We start from the raw sequence: 12889 nt of genomic DNA on the forward strand, positions 1-12889 counted from the left end.
GTTGAGCGGACGAGTACGGTGCCGAGGGGATGGGAAGGGAGAGGGGGAGGAGCAGAGGGAAATGGGGGGAAAAGAAGGTTAAGCTGCGGAGAGGTGAAGGGGGGGGGGCGGTAGAGGGAGTAGAGGGAGAAGGGGAGCTCAGTCTGGGAAGGCCTCTCGGAGGAGGTGAGTTTTAAGTAGGGTTTTGAAGAGGGAAGAGAATCAGTTTGGAGGAGGTGAGGAGGGAGGGCGTTCCGGGACCTCGGGAGGACGTGGCCCACGGGTCGATTAGCTACCTCAGCACTTAGAACAGTGTTTAACACATACTGATTGCTTAACCACCCTCTCAGGATCGCACCTGGAGAGTTTCCAGTATTCTACCCGTCTTGGCTGTGGGAAGGAGAGTCAAGCAGAGGTATTCCCATTCCATTCCTAGCTTGGGCAGTGGCTAGGGAGTGGAAAGCAATCTGCTACGAGGCAAAATTCATCCGTCCTGGGCAGGAAGCGGCCCGGAGAGAGTCGAGGGCGGAGATGCAAGTTTACTGCTTAGAGGAAGGCAGTGGCAGACCACTTTTGATATTTTACCAAGAAAAATCTACGGCAGAGTTGAGGCATTCTGGGAGAGATGTATCCATGAAGTCGCTATGGGTCAGAGACGACGCGACGGCATAAGAAATACCATAAGGAAAAAAATGATGGATTCGGGATTAAAACCAAGGCCCTCTGCCTCCCAGGCCTACGTGCTTTCCACTATGCTGCTTCCCTATCATTCAACTATGGTTATTGCCATTCTTAATGGTAATAGATATTGACGGCGTATATGCATACAAACTCAGGGCCAACCCAGAAACCTTAAAAAGGATTTGGGGAAAATTGGATTAAAAACCAACAGCCCCTACTTCCTCTTCCTAGCCCAGCCAAATTCCAATTCAGTGAGAGGAAAAGGCATGTGTTAGTTTTCAAAGCAATTTAGGCCCTGCTCTGAAACTAACAATTTAGTATTCGCTCCTGTGCTTAGCACAGGAGAAGCCCTTAGCAAATTCGATAGGTTTCGTTACTAGCTTTCTGCTTCACAGCGGACAAGTCATTTTTACTTCTAAGGGCTGTGGTCTCGCATTTGTAAAAGTGATGGTGATGATGATGATGATGATAATGATAGCAATACAAGTAATAATAATGATAATAATAGTAGCATTTAAGCACTTACTATGTGCCAAGCACTGTACTAAGTGCTGGGGTAGATACAAGGTAATGTGGTACCAGATGGGGCTCACAGTCTAAATTGGAGGGAGAACAGATATTGACTCCCTATTTTAGAAATGTGAAAACTGAAGCACAGAGAAGTGAAGTGACTTGCCCAAGGCCACACAGCAGAGAAGTGGCAAAGCCAGAATTAGAACCCAGGACATCTGACTCTCAGGCCTAGGCTTCTTCCCTTAGGCTCTGCAGCTTGTCAGCAGTGTGACTTTGGGCAAGTCATTTAATTTCTCTGTGCCTCAGTTCCCTCATCTGCAAAATGAGGATTAAGACTGTGAGCCCCATGTGGGACAATCTGATCATCTTATATTCTCCCCCCGCGCTTAGAACAGTGTTTTGCACATAATAAATGCTTAACAAATACCATCATCATTATTATTATGGGGGCGGGGGTGAAGCAAGGTGATGGAGACCTTTGAAGCCAAGGGTGATGAGTTTTTGTTTCATGCTAAGGTTGATAGGCAACCACTGGAGGTTTATGAGGAGGGGAGTGACGTGCCCTGACCGTTTCTGTAGAAAGAGAATCTAAACAGCGGAATGAAGAATAGACAGGAGCGGGGAGAGACAGGAGGAAGGGAGATCAGAGAGGAGGCTGACGCAATAATCCAGTCGGGATATGATGAGAGCTTGTACCGACACGGTAGTCTTTCGGATGGAGAGGAAAGAGAGGATCTTGGCGATATTGTGAAGGTGAGACCGGCAGGTGTTGGTGACGGATTGGATGTGTGGGATGAATGAGAGAGCAAGAATCACATCTTTAAATCGGCAAATTAGTTCCCACCTTCTCAACCGACCAATCTCTCTCCAAACCTTAAGGTCCAATTTGTAAACGTTCCTTACGTCAACTTGGATTTCACGTTCATCTTAATGTTCCGAAAGAGGATTCTTTTTGTTTTGTGGTGGCCAATTGGAAAGAACTAGGGCAGTCACCCTAGCTGGTTTGAGGCAATCTGGCTTCGTATTCGATCGGTTGTAAAAGCAAGAGAACTGAGAGTTCTAATCCTGGAGAGGATATTAAACACCCTTTTCATGCCCCTAGGGAAATATGCTCCCAAATTCCTAAGGCTTTCTGGGTTTAGTGAAACTTTTAATTTAGGATCATTTGAGGGAAAAAAGTGAATCGGTATATGTGCAAGAGTCAGATCTGTGGCTAAAGCGGACTTTACAGATTTCACCGGTGACCCAAGCGCCGCTGTCTTGTTGAAAGAGCAGGGGCCTGGGAATCAGAGGACTTGGGAACTAATCTCAGCTCTGCCAATTGGTAGCTGTGTGACCTTGGGCAAGTCACTTCACTTCTCTGTCCCTCAATTTCCTCAGCTGTAAAATGGGGATTAAATTCTACCCCCACCCGCTTAGATTATGAGCCTCACACAGACAGGGACTGTGTCCAATCTGATAAACTTGTATCTACCTTAGTGCTTAGAACAGTGCTTGGCACACAGCAAGCATTTAAATAGCCTAAAAAGTGGTATTTAGTGAGGGCCCACTGGACATTGAATTTAGAGCCTGGGGAAGTACGAGAATCAATCAGTGGTATTTAGTGAGTACTTACTGTGTGCAAAGCACTGTACTAAGCTCTTGGGAGAGTACAACAGAGTTGGTAGACACATTCCTTGCCCACAACAAACTTACAGTCCAGTGGTGGAAACAGACACTAATATCAATAGTCTCTAGACTTATGTAAGCTCTTTGTGGGCAGGGAATGTGTCTGTTGATTGTTGTATTCTCCTCAGTGCTCTGCACACAGTAAGTGTTCAATAAATATGATTGATGGACTAAGTAATTTATGGGTATGTACATAAGTGCTGTGGAAACAGAACCAAGGAGCTTACCCTTGAACGCGAGAGACAGACATAAAAAAATGTAAAGAGAGACCGAAATAATAATCGAGTATAAAATTGGATATAAGCATCAAGACTGAGGTTGGATAGAAATAAATATATAAGTATTAGAAGTAGTCACTTAATTGACACCATTCAGGGTATTGAGAATTAACCCGAGAAGGCTTTTCGGAGGAGGTGGGATTTTCGGAGGACTTTGAATGTGGGCAGAGCTGCAGATTACAGGATTCGGGGAGGGAGGGAGGGAGGGAGTTCCAGCTGGGGGAACTGCCTGCAGGAGGGAGAAGGGGCAGGAGAAGCAGCGTGGCTTAGTAGACAGAGCTTGGACCTGGGAGTCAGAAGGACCTGGGTTCTAATCCCAGCCCCGCCACATGGCTGCTGTGTGAGCTTGGGCAAGTCACTTCACTTCACTGGGCCTCGGTTACCTCATCTGTAAAATGAGAATTAAGAGTGTGAGCCCCATGTGGGACAGGGACGGTGTCCAACCGGATTAGCGTGCATCTACCCCAGCATTTAGTAAAGTGCCTGACGCGTGGTAAGCGTTTAACGAATACCACAATTATTATATTATTCAATCACGATAGCCTGTACCTTCAAAACATCTCTAGAAACCAGCCTTTCTTCTCCAACCAAACTGCTACCATACTGATCCAAGGACCATATCTTATCCTGCCTTTATTGCAACAGCCTCCTCCTTGACCTTCCTGCCTCCTATCTCTCCCCTTTACATTCAATCAATCGTATTTATTGAGTGCTTACTATGTGCAGAGCACTGTACTACGCACTTAGGAAATTGTAATATAAGAGAGTTGGCAGACATATTCCCTGTCCAGTGGGAGCTTAGAGTCTATGGGGGAAAATAAAATAAATTGAGAATGTACACGTAAGTGCTGTGCGGTGAATAAAGAGTTCCAATCCAAGTGCATGAGTGATGAAGAAGGAAGAGGGAGTAGGGGAAATGCTGCTGCCTGGATCATTTTTTGAAAAGCCATTCGGTCCACGTTTCCCCACTCCTGAAAAACCTTCGTTGGTTTCCCATCCACCCCTAATCAGTATGCTCTCTCCTCTCTCACCTCACCGATTTCCTTTTACCACCCAGCCCATTCACTTCGCCAGGTTACTCACTGTACCTCGATCTCATCTATCTCAACAATGACCTCTGGTCCGCATCCTGCCTCTGGCCTGGAACTCCCTTCCCCTTTGTATCTTACTCATTCTCCCTTCCTTCAAGATAATAATAATAATGTCGGTATTCGTTAAGCGCTTACTATGTGCAGAGCACTGTTCTAAGCGCTGGGGGTGATACAGGGTAATCAGGTTGTCCCACGTGAGGCTCACAGTTAATCCCCATTTTACAGATGAGGTAACAGGCACAGAGAAGTTAAGTGACTTGCCCACAGTCACACAGCTGACAAGTGGCAGAGCCGGGAGTCCAACCCATAACCTCTCCCTAGAGTCACATCTCCAGGCGTCCGTCTCTAACTAAACCTTAATTTTGCCTATCCTCCCTCCTCTTTACATCAACTCTGCACTCCGTAAGCATTTTGATCCTTTCCCAGCCTTACAGCACTTCCGTGCATTTCCTTATACCCTATTTCCCCTCTCTGTAATTTATTTTAATGTCTGTCTCCCCCTGTAATAATAGTAATAATAATTACCCTACTGTGTGCAAAGCACTGTACTAAATGCTTGGGAGAGTACACTATATAACCACAAAGAGACACATTCCCGCCCATAACAAGCTCACAGGTCTAGAGGGGGAGACAGACATTAATACAAATAAATATATAAATTGATAAATAAATCAATTACAGCTATATACGGATAGATAATGGGTAACAGAATCAGGGTTCCATCTCCTTGGAAAAAAAAAATGGCTGTGAGTACAGCCAGACCAGTTCAACTAGACCAGTAAGGACTTAGTTTTTACTTGAAGGTTCTGGTCAATCACTCAATCAGTCAATGGTATTTGTTGAACACTTACTATGCACAGACCACTTTATTAAGCTTATGAGAGAGTATAATACAACAGAAATCAGTCACCTTCCCTGCCCACAATGACCTTACAGTTTTGAATGGGAGACTGAGATTGATGTGAATACATAAGTCACTTACAATAAATAATTTAAAGATATGTACGAAAGTGCTGTGTGGTTGGGGGTAGGTAAATATCAAATCCCCACAAGGTCACAGATCCAGGTGGATAGACCAAGTGCATGGTCTGTTGGTTAATATCTGAGAGCACATTTCCTAACCTCCTTCATGTCTCTCTAATAATTATAATTATTGTAGTATTTGCTAATTGCTTATTATATGCCAGGCACTGTACTAAGTGCCGGAATGGATACAAGCCAATTGGACTGGACACAATTCTTGTCCCTCATGGGGCTCACAGTCTCCATTCCCATTTTAAAATGACAGAACTGAGGCCCAGAGAAATGAAGTGACTTGCCCGAGGTCCCACAGCAGACAAGTGGCGGAGGCAGGATTAGAACCCAGGTCCTTCTGACTCCCAGGCCCGTGCTTTATCCACTAGGCCATGCTCCTTCTCTGTTAGGTACTATAGGTACTAGGTGGGAGGTCTTGATGGAAGCATTGAGATCACAGGAATGTTGTTGGAGCTGAAGGGGAGGGTTCAGCTGCCTCCGCGGCCCCAGTGGTTTCCACAATTATCCTGGCCCATGACTCCAGCACGCCGCTCCAACCTGAGGTGGACAAACTTCGTCCCCAGGACCTCTCTCTCAGCTTTTATTGCTGATGAAAACCAGTCAGAAAGGGAATCCCTGACAGCCGACTAGCCGATCCCTACTGGTAGGGAAAGTCACTGATGAGAGCACACGCCACATCCGATCTGGAGCACGAATCTGCAAGGATAATTAATAATAATTGTGCCATCTGTTAAGCTCTATGGGTCAAGCATTGTATTAAGTGCTGGGGTAGATACAAGATAAGCGGGTAATAGATGGAGCTCACGGGCTTAAGTAGATGGAATCACAATTATGGATCCTCATTTTGCAGATGAGAGAGCCGAGGTACAGAGAAGTTGTGACTTACCCAAGGTCACGCAGCAAGTATGTAGCAAAGTCAGGAATAGAACCCAGGTCTTCTAACCCCAGGGCCTGTGCTCTTTCTACTAGGCCACGCAGCTTCTCAGTTGCTAGTTTCAAACTAGGTTCAAAACTGCTTTAAACAAAAGCCCAAATTTAGAACTTCAGATAAATTAGGCACTGTCATTCTTCGGTCAGGCACTGGTCCATCTGGCCCATCGATCTTTTTCCAAATGGGGCGGGTGCCCACGTACTCCTGGAAGAAATAGTTTTTTCTCATGAGAAGCAGTGAGGCCTAATGGAAAGAGCCCGGGCCTGGGAGTTAGAGGACCTGAGTTCTAATCCCAGCTCTGCCGATTGCTTGCTGTGTGACTCTGGGCAAGTCACTTAAACTCTCTGCCTCAGTTTCCTCATTTGTAAAATGGAGATTGAAATACCAGTTTTCCATCCCTGGGCCACGTCCTCCCTCGGTTCCGGAACGCCCTCCCTCCTCACCTCCGCCAAACTCATTCTCTTCCCGTCTTCAAAACCCTACTTAAAGCTCACCTCCTCCAAGAGGCCTTCCCAGACTGATCTCCCCCCTTTTTCCCTCTGCTCCCTCTGCTCTCCCACCTGTCCTCAGCTAAGCCCTCTTTTCCCCCCTTTCCCTCTGCTCCTCCCCTTCTCCCGTCCCCTCTCCTTCCCTCCCCTCAGCACTGTACTCGTCTGCTCAACTGTATATACTTTCATTATCCTATTTATTTTGTTAATGAGACGTACATCACCTTGATTCTATTTATTTGCTATTGTCTTAATGAGATGTTCATCCCCTCGATTCTATTTATAGCTATCGTTCTTGTCTGTCCGTCTCCCCCGATTAGACCGTAAGCCCGTCAAAGGGCAGGGACTGTCTCTATCTGTTACCGATTTGTCCATTCCAAGCGCTTAGTACAGTGCTCTGCACATAGTAAGCGCTCAATAAATACTATTGAATGAATGAACTTTGACTGTGAGCCCCATCTGGGACTGGGATTGTGTTCAACCTGATTATCTTTTAACTACTCCAGTGCTTAGAACAGCACTTGACACACAGTTTAGTTCTTTACATACACCGTAATAATAATGATGATGATTAACCTCCTTGACGTCCATCCTTTTACTTAAAAAAGAAACTTCTGACATGCCAACAACTTGCCTCTAATAACCCATCTCCTTCTGAAATGGTTTTTAAATTAAAACTTATGATGTATAGATTTCACCTAAATTAATTTGGGAGGTTTGCTCAATTGCAGTGAGGTGGTGCATACCAAGGGATTTGAAGCCTTTCCTCGGGTGGATTCGAGGCTGCTTGAGAGAGGGCGAGAGGAATGGTGTTTTCATTAGGACAAGCAAGGTGACTTGGATGAGATTCTCTCCCTCATTAAATCATGAAGTGGGTGGGCAAATGGAATTTTGCTTCCCATCTGCAGGAGGCATTTCCATCTTTCTCCCCTGGCACTGTAACAAGTTGATCCTGATCAGAGATTGACTATCAAATGAAAGTACCCACCTGGATCTGGGAGTCCCCTGGCCTCACCTGCCTGCCCTCTGCTAGAACAGTGCTCTGCACATAGTAAGCGCTTAACAAATACCAACATTATTATTATTCAGCGGCTTTGCACTATTTTTTTTTTAATGGTATTTGTTCAGTGCTTACTATGTGCCATTCATTCATTCAACCGTATTCATTGCGTGCTTACTGTGTGTAAATCACTGTATTAAACACTTGGGAGAGTACGATACAACAATAAACAGACACATTCCCTGCCCACAATGATCGTACGGTCTAGAGGGGGGAGAAAGTATAAATAAATAAATGCCACGCACTGTACTAAGGACCGGGGTAGATACATGTTGATCAGGTTGGACCCAGTCCTTGTCCCATATAGGGCTCTTGGTCTTAATCCCCATTTTATACCAGAGGTGACTGAGGCACAGAGAGGTGAAGCGACTTGCCCAAGGTCACACAGCAGGCAAATGGCACTTATCAACCTGAGAAGCTGTAAGAGTCAGGATCACCTGGGGGCAGAAACAAGTGACTACTGATGGGAGTTCAGCTCCTGGTAGAGGAGTGGGAAGGGATGACCACTCCCCAGCCTTTCCAGCTGTCTTAACTGGACAACCAGTTTGGCTCATCCTAGTTCCTGACAAGACCTGAGTTTCCAACCTGGCCTGTTAGGTCTTTGAAGGTTTTCCCCTCCCCACCCCCCATTAAAATCAATCAATCAATCAATCTATCGATCATATTTATTGCGCGCTGACTCTGTGCAGAGCTCAGAAGGGTAGGATGCCACAGAATTAGCAGACACGTTTCCTGCCCATATCGAAAATCCCCACCCTTAAACGGAAAAGTTGACACCGTTGGGTGCCATTTTAGAAGCAGCGTGGCTCAGTGGAAAGAGCCTGGGCTTTGGAGTCAGAGGTCATGAGTTCGACTCCCGGCTCTGCCCCTTGTCAGCTGTGTGACTGTGGGCGAGTCACTTCACTTCTCTGGGCCTCAGTGACCTCATCTGTAAAATGGGGATTAACTGTGAGCCTCACGTGGGACAACCTGATCACCCTGTATCTACCCCAGCACTTAGAACAGTGCTCTGCACATAGTAAGCGCTGAACAAATACCAACATTATCAAATCTTTAGAACAACAACAAAAAAAGTGTGGGTCTGGATAAATAACGGAGTCAGGAAATTTTCCTTTCCCTTCTTTCCACACTTCAATTATCTGGATAATTCACTAAGAAACCCATTTGTTTTCCTCACTGGACTATCCAGGAAATCAGAGCTATGTTCACTTAGCTTACAAAGAGATGCTGACATCAGTATAAAAATTAAGCCCTCGACAAATACCATTAATATTAATAACAGTAATAATCATTTTAAAAATGCTTGCTATGTGGTCAAGCACATACAATCAGATCAGATATAGCCTCCACCCAATGTGGAGCTCATAGACTAAGGGGGAGGGAGAGTGGGCACTGAATCCCCATTGTACAGATAAAGAAACTGAGGCAGGGAGAAGATAGCTAATTAATCCAAGATCACAGAGCAGGCAAGTGAAGGAACTGTGCTCTTTCCAGCAGGGCTGGGTAAGCGCTTAACCAATACAAACGTTATCATTATTATTTCTTTCATTATAGCTAGCATCTTGTGGCCTAGGGTAATCATTCAATTAATATTTTATTTATTTGTGGAATTTCTTAAGCACTTACTGTGTGACAGGCACTGTACTAAGCACTGGGGTAAAAAGAGGACAATCAGGTTGGGCGCAGTCCCTTTCCCACATGGGACTCTCAACACATAGTCAATCCCCATTTTACAGATGCCGATAACTGAGGCACAGAGAGGTTAAATGACTTGCCCAAGGTCAGTAAGCAGGCAAGTGCCAGAGCAGGAATCAGAACCCCTGCCCTCTGACTCCCTGTAGTAATAATAATAATGTTGGTATTTAAGCGCTTACTCTGTGCCGAGCACTGTTTTAAGCGCTGGGGTAGACACAGGGTAAAAAGGTTGTCCCATATGAGGCTCACAGTCTTCATCCCCATTTTACAGTTGAGGTAACTGAGGCACAGAGAGGTTAAGTGACTTGTCCACAGTCACACAGCTGACAAGTGGCAGAGCTGGGATTAGAACCCATGACCTCCGACTCCCAAGCCCGGGCTCTCTCCATTGAGCCACGCTGCTTCTCCATGCAGACACCCTGTACTAAGCGCTTGGTAGAGTACAATACGAGTTGGTAGACATGCCTGTTAACGAAAAGCTCACAGAGTGAAGACACATTAATATAAAAAAGAATTACAGATACGTGAATAAGTGCTGGGGAGCTGAGGGTCGGGTGAATATCACGTGCTTAAAGGGCACAGAGGCTAAGGAGCCGCATTAGACACTCAAATTACATTAAGCAGTCTGGGAGATCCAGTCTTGGTTCTGGTTTTCTCTGTATATCTCTGTAAACATCTGTCATTTATTTATTTTTTATGTATATTTATGTCCATCTCCCCCTCTAGACTCTGAACTCAATGTAAGCAGGGAATGTGTCTGTTCGTTGTTGTATCGAACTCTCGCAAGCGCTTAAGACGGTGCTTTGCATAAAGTAAGTGCTCGATAAATATGTTTGAAGGGATGAATCATACATCTGGGTGATCCAGAATCCAGTTGATCTTTGAATTTCTCGTTTGCTTCCTCAAGGGCCAAATGTTCCATGGAATTCAAACAAAAGCCTTTTATAGGGAAGTGAAAGGAGAAGAAGAAACAATACAACGTCCAAAGGACTTCCTCATCCATATTTTACTTTGCCGGTGAAAAAGGGGTTCTACTCTACTTAGAAGACTTCCCTAAAAGCTGCTTATTTTAAGAACGTAAAACATCTGCCGCCAAAAGCGCTCTCTAATAATGTGAGTGTGGGAGGGCGATTCCATCAGCCAAATTAATCGGCCAATACACGAATACAGGAGAGTGAGGAGACTTTAATTGTAAAGTGCTTTGAGATCAAATAATGCAAGGTTCTAACTATAGCAGTGCAAGACCCTAGCTGAAAGCGATTCTTAAATGGCTTTCATTAGTGTGTTTTGATCTTCCTCAGGATGCTTAAAATGGTTTCCATTAGCTTTTTTGAGCTTCTTCAGTGCCTGAAGGAACTTTTCTCCCACTGAAGTGTGACCTCACACAGCCCAGCAAATCATCTCCCCGCCCCCGCACAAAAAACCAAAACAAAAAACCCAAAACGAAACCCCCCAGGAGCAAAATTTAGAAAGTTAGCAGTGAATGTTTAATCTTGAAGCTTTGACCTCAAAGAAGGGAAAAGAAGTAAAGTTACCCCAAACAGAACCGATTATATCATTCTTTCAGCTGGAGCACTCCGATGCAGTAGAAAAGCACTGAGGTGATTAGGGATCATCTGATAAAGAATTCATTTAAGATAAATATGCTCTTTGAGTCCTAGTTGCTTTTGTTACCTTTTAGAAGCAGCAGGACCTGGTAAAAAGAGCACAGGCCTGGACGGTCAAAAGACTTGGGTCCTAATCCCGGTTATGTGACCTTAGGTGAGTCACTTAACTTCCCCGTGCCTCAGTTTCCTGATCTGAAAAATGGGAATTCAATATCTCCCTCCTGCTTAGACTGGGATTCCCATGTGGCACAGGGACTGTGTCCAAATCCGATTATCTTGTATCCACCTAGCACTCAGTACAGTTCTTGGGACACAGTAACCACTTAAAGAACAACGCTCAGGGTAACTAATAATAATGTTGGTATCTGTTAAGCGCTTACTATGTGCGGAGCACTGTTCTAAGCGCTGGGGGAGATACAGGGTCATCAGGTCGTCCCACATGAGGCTCTCACAGTCTTCATCCCCATTTTACAGATGAGGGAACTGAGGCACCGAGAAGTGAAGTGACTCGCCCACAGTCACCCAGCTGACAGGGGGCAGAGCCGGGATTCGAACCCATGACCTCGGACTCCCATGCCCGGGCCCTTTCCACTGAGCCACGCCGCTGGGGCCCGCAGAACTGAGAAGTGTGCTTAACATTTCAGTTTCGAAGGATGGGTTTAAACACTGCTCCCCTCGGGGATAGATATTCAGGTGATATTAAGATTTAAATGATTGAACTGTTTACCCCCTTCTTTCCTTCCTCTCTCCAGAAGTTAGAGGTGGACGGAGAAGAGAGACAGAAAGATGAGCATGAGTTGGGAATTGACTGTTCTATAAATCCAGTGGAGGACACCACTCTTAGCAAGATATTACCCTTGGTTGGAGGTGTGGCTGATGGATTTAGACTTCTTGTAGCAGGGAATGTGTCTACACACTCTGCTAAGTGCTTAGTACAGTGCTCCGCAAACTATAAGCACTCAATAAATATGATTGATTGTTTGATGGAAGGATTGACAAGGCATTCTACATCGTGTCAACGTAAAGTTGTCGTTTGCCACCTTGCGGGTTTCTCCCAGTTACTCAGCTGAGGAAGGGAAAGAAGCTAAAATTCAAATTGATCAGCTTGGTTACTTGTTAATCGTCAGAGGACCTGGGTTCTAATCACGGCTCCGCCACTTGTCTGCTGTGTGGCTTTGGGCGAGTCACTGAATTTCTCTGGGCCTCAGTTACCTCATCTGTACAATGGGGATTAAGACTGTGAGCCTCATGTGGATCAGGGATTGTGTCCAGCCTGATTATCTATCCCCAGCGCTTAGTATAGTAAGCACTTAACAGACACCATTAAAAACAGCTCTGGAAAATGTTTTGGGTGGAGGGAAAAAAATGGAAATAATTAGCTAAAATGAGTTTTTTGGATTATAGACGATTTTAGCTATAATTGCAGAGAAGCAGCGTGGCTCAGTGGAAAGAGCACGGGCTTTGGAGTCAGAGGTCATGAGTTCGAATCCCAGCTCTGCCACTTGTCAGCTGTGTGACTGTGGGCGAGTCACTTCATTTCTCTGTGCCTCAGTGACCTCATCTGTAAAATGGGGATTAAGACTGTGAGCCCCACGTGGGACATCCTGATTCCCCTGTGTCTACCCCAGCGCTTAGAACGGTGCTCGGCACATAGTAAGCGCTTAACAAATACCAACATTATTATTATTATTATTATTTCTGACTCATAATTACACTTTAATCCTCAAACAGTTACAGTCAAAACAAAAGTGAAAAAACTAGCACCATAAAAAAATATATGTCATTACTCCAGCTGGGCAGACCAGTTTAGAGAGTTATCAATCAACAACAGTTATTGAGTTACTGTGAGCAGAGCGCTGCACT

At 45.2% G+C, this 12889-nt stretch overlaps 1 non-coding gene across 1 annotated transcript; it reads left to right on the top strand.

Annotated features, from left to right (window-relative positions):
* Nucleotides 1–319: 319 nt before the first annotated feature.
* On the top strand, nucleotides 320–457 carry LOC114810909. The gene has a single exon (XR_003758599.1). It is a non-coding gene; the product is annotated as a small nucleolar RNA SNORA7 (small nucleolar RNA).
* The last annotated feature ends 12432 nt before the right edge of the window (nucleotides 458–12889 follow it).

Source organism: Ornithorhynchus anatinus, chromosome 3 (assembly GCF_004115215.2).
Source record: "Ornithorhynchus anatinus isolate Pmale09 chromosome 3, mOrnAna1.pri.v4, whole genome shotgun sequence".
NCBI classification, from domain to species: domain Eukaryota; kingdom Metazoa; phylum Chordata; class Mammalia; order Monotremata; family Ornithorhynchidae; genus Ornithorhynchus; species Ornithorhynchus anatinus.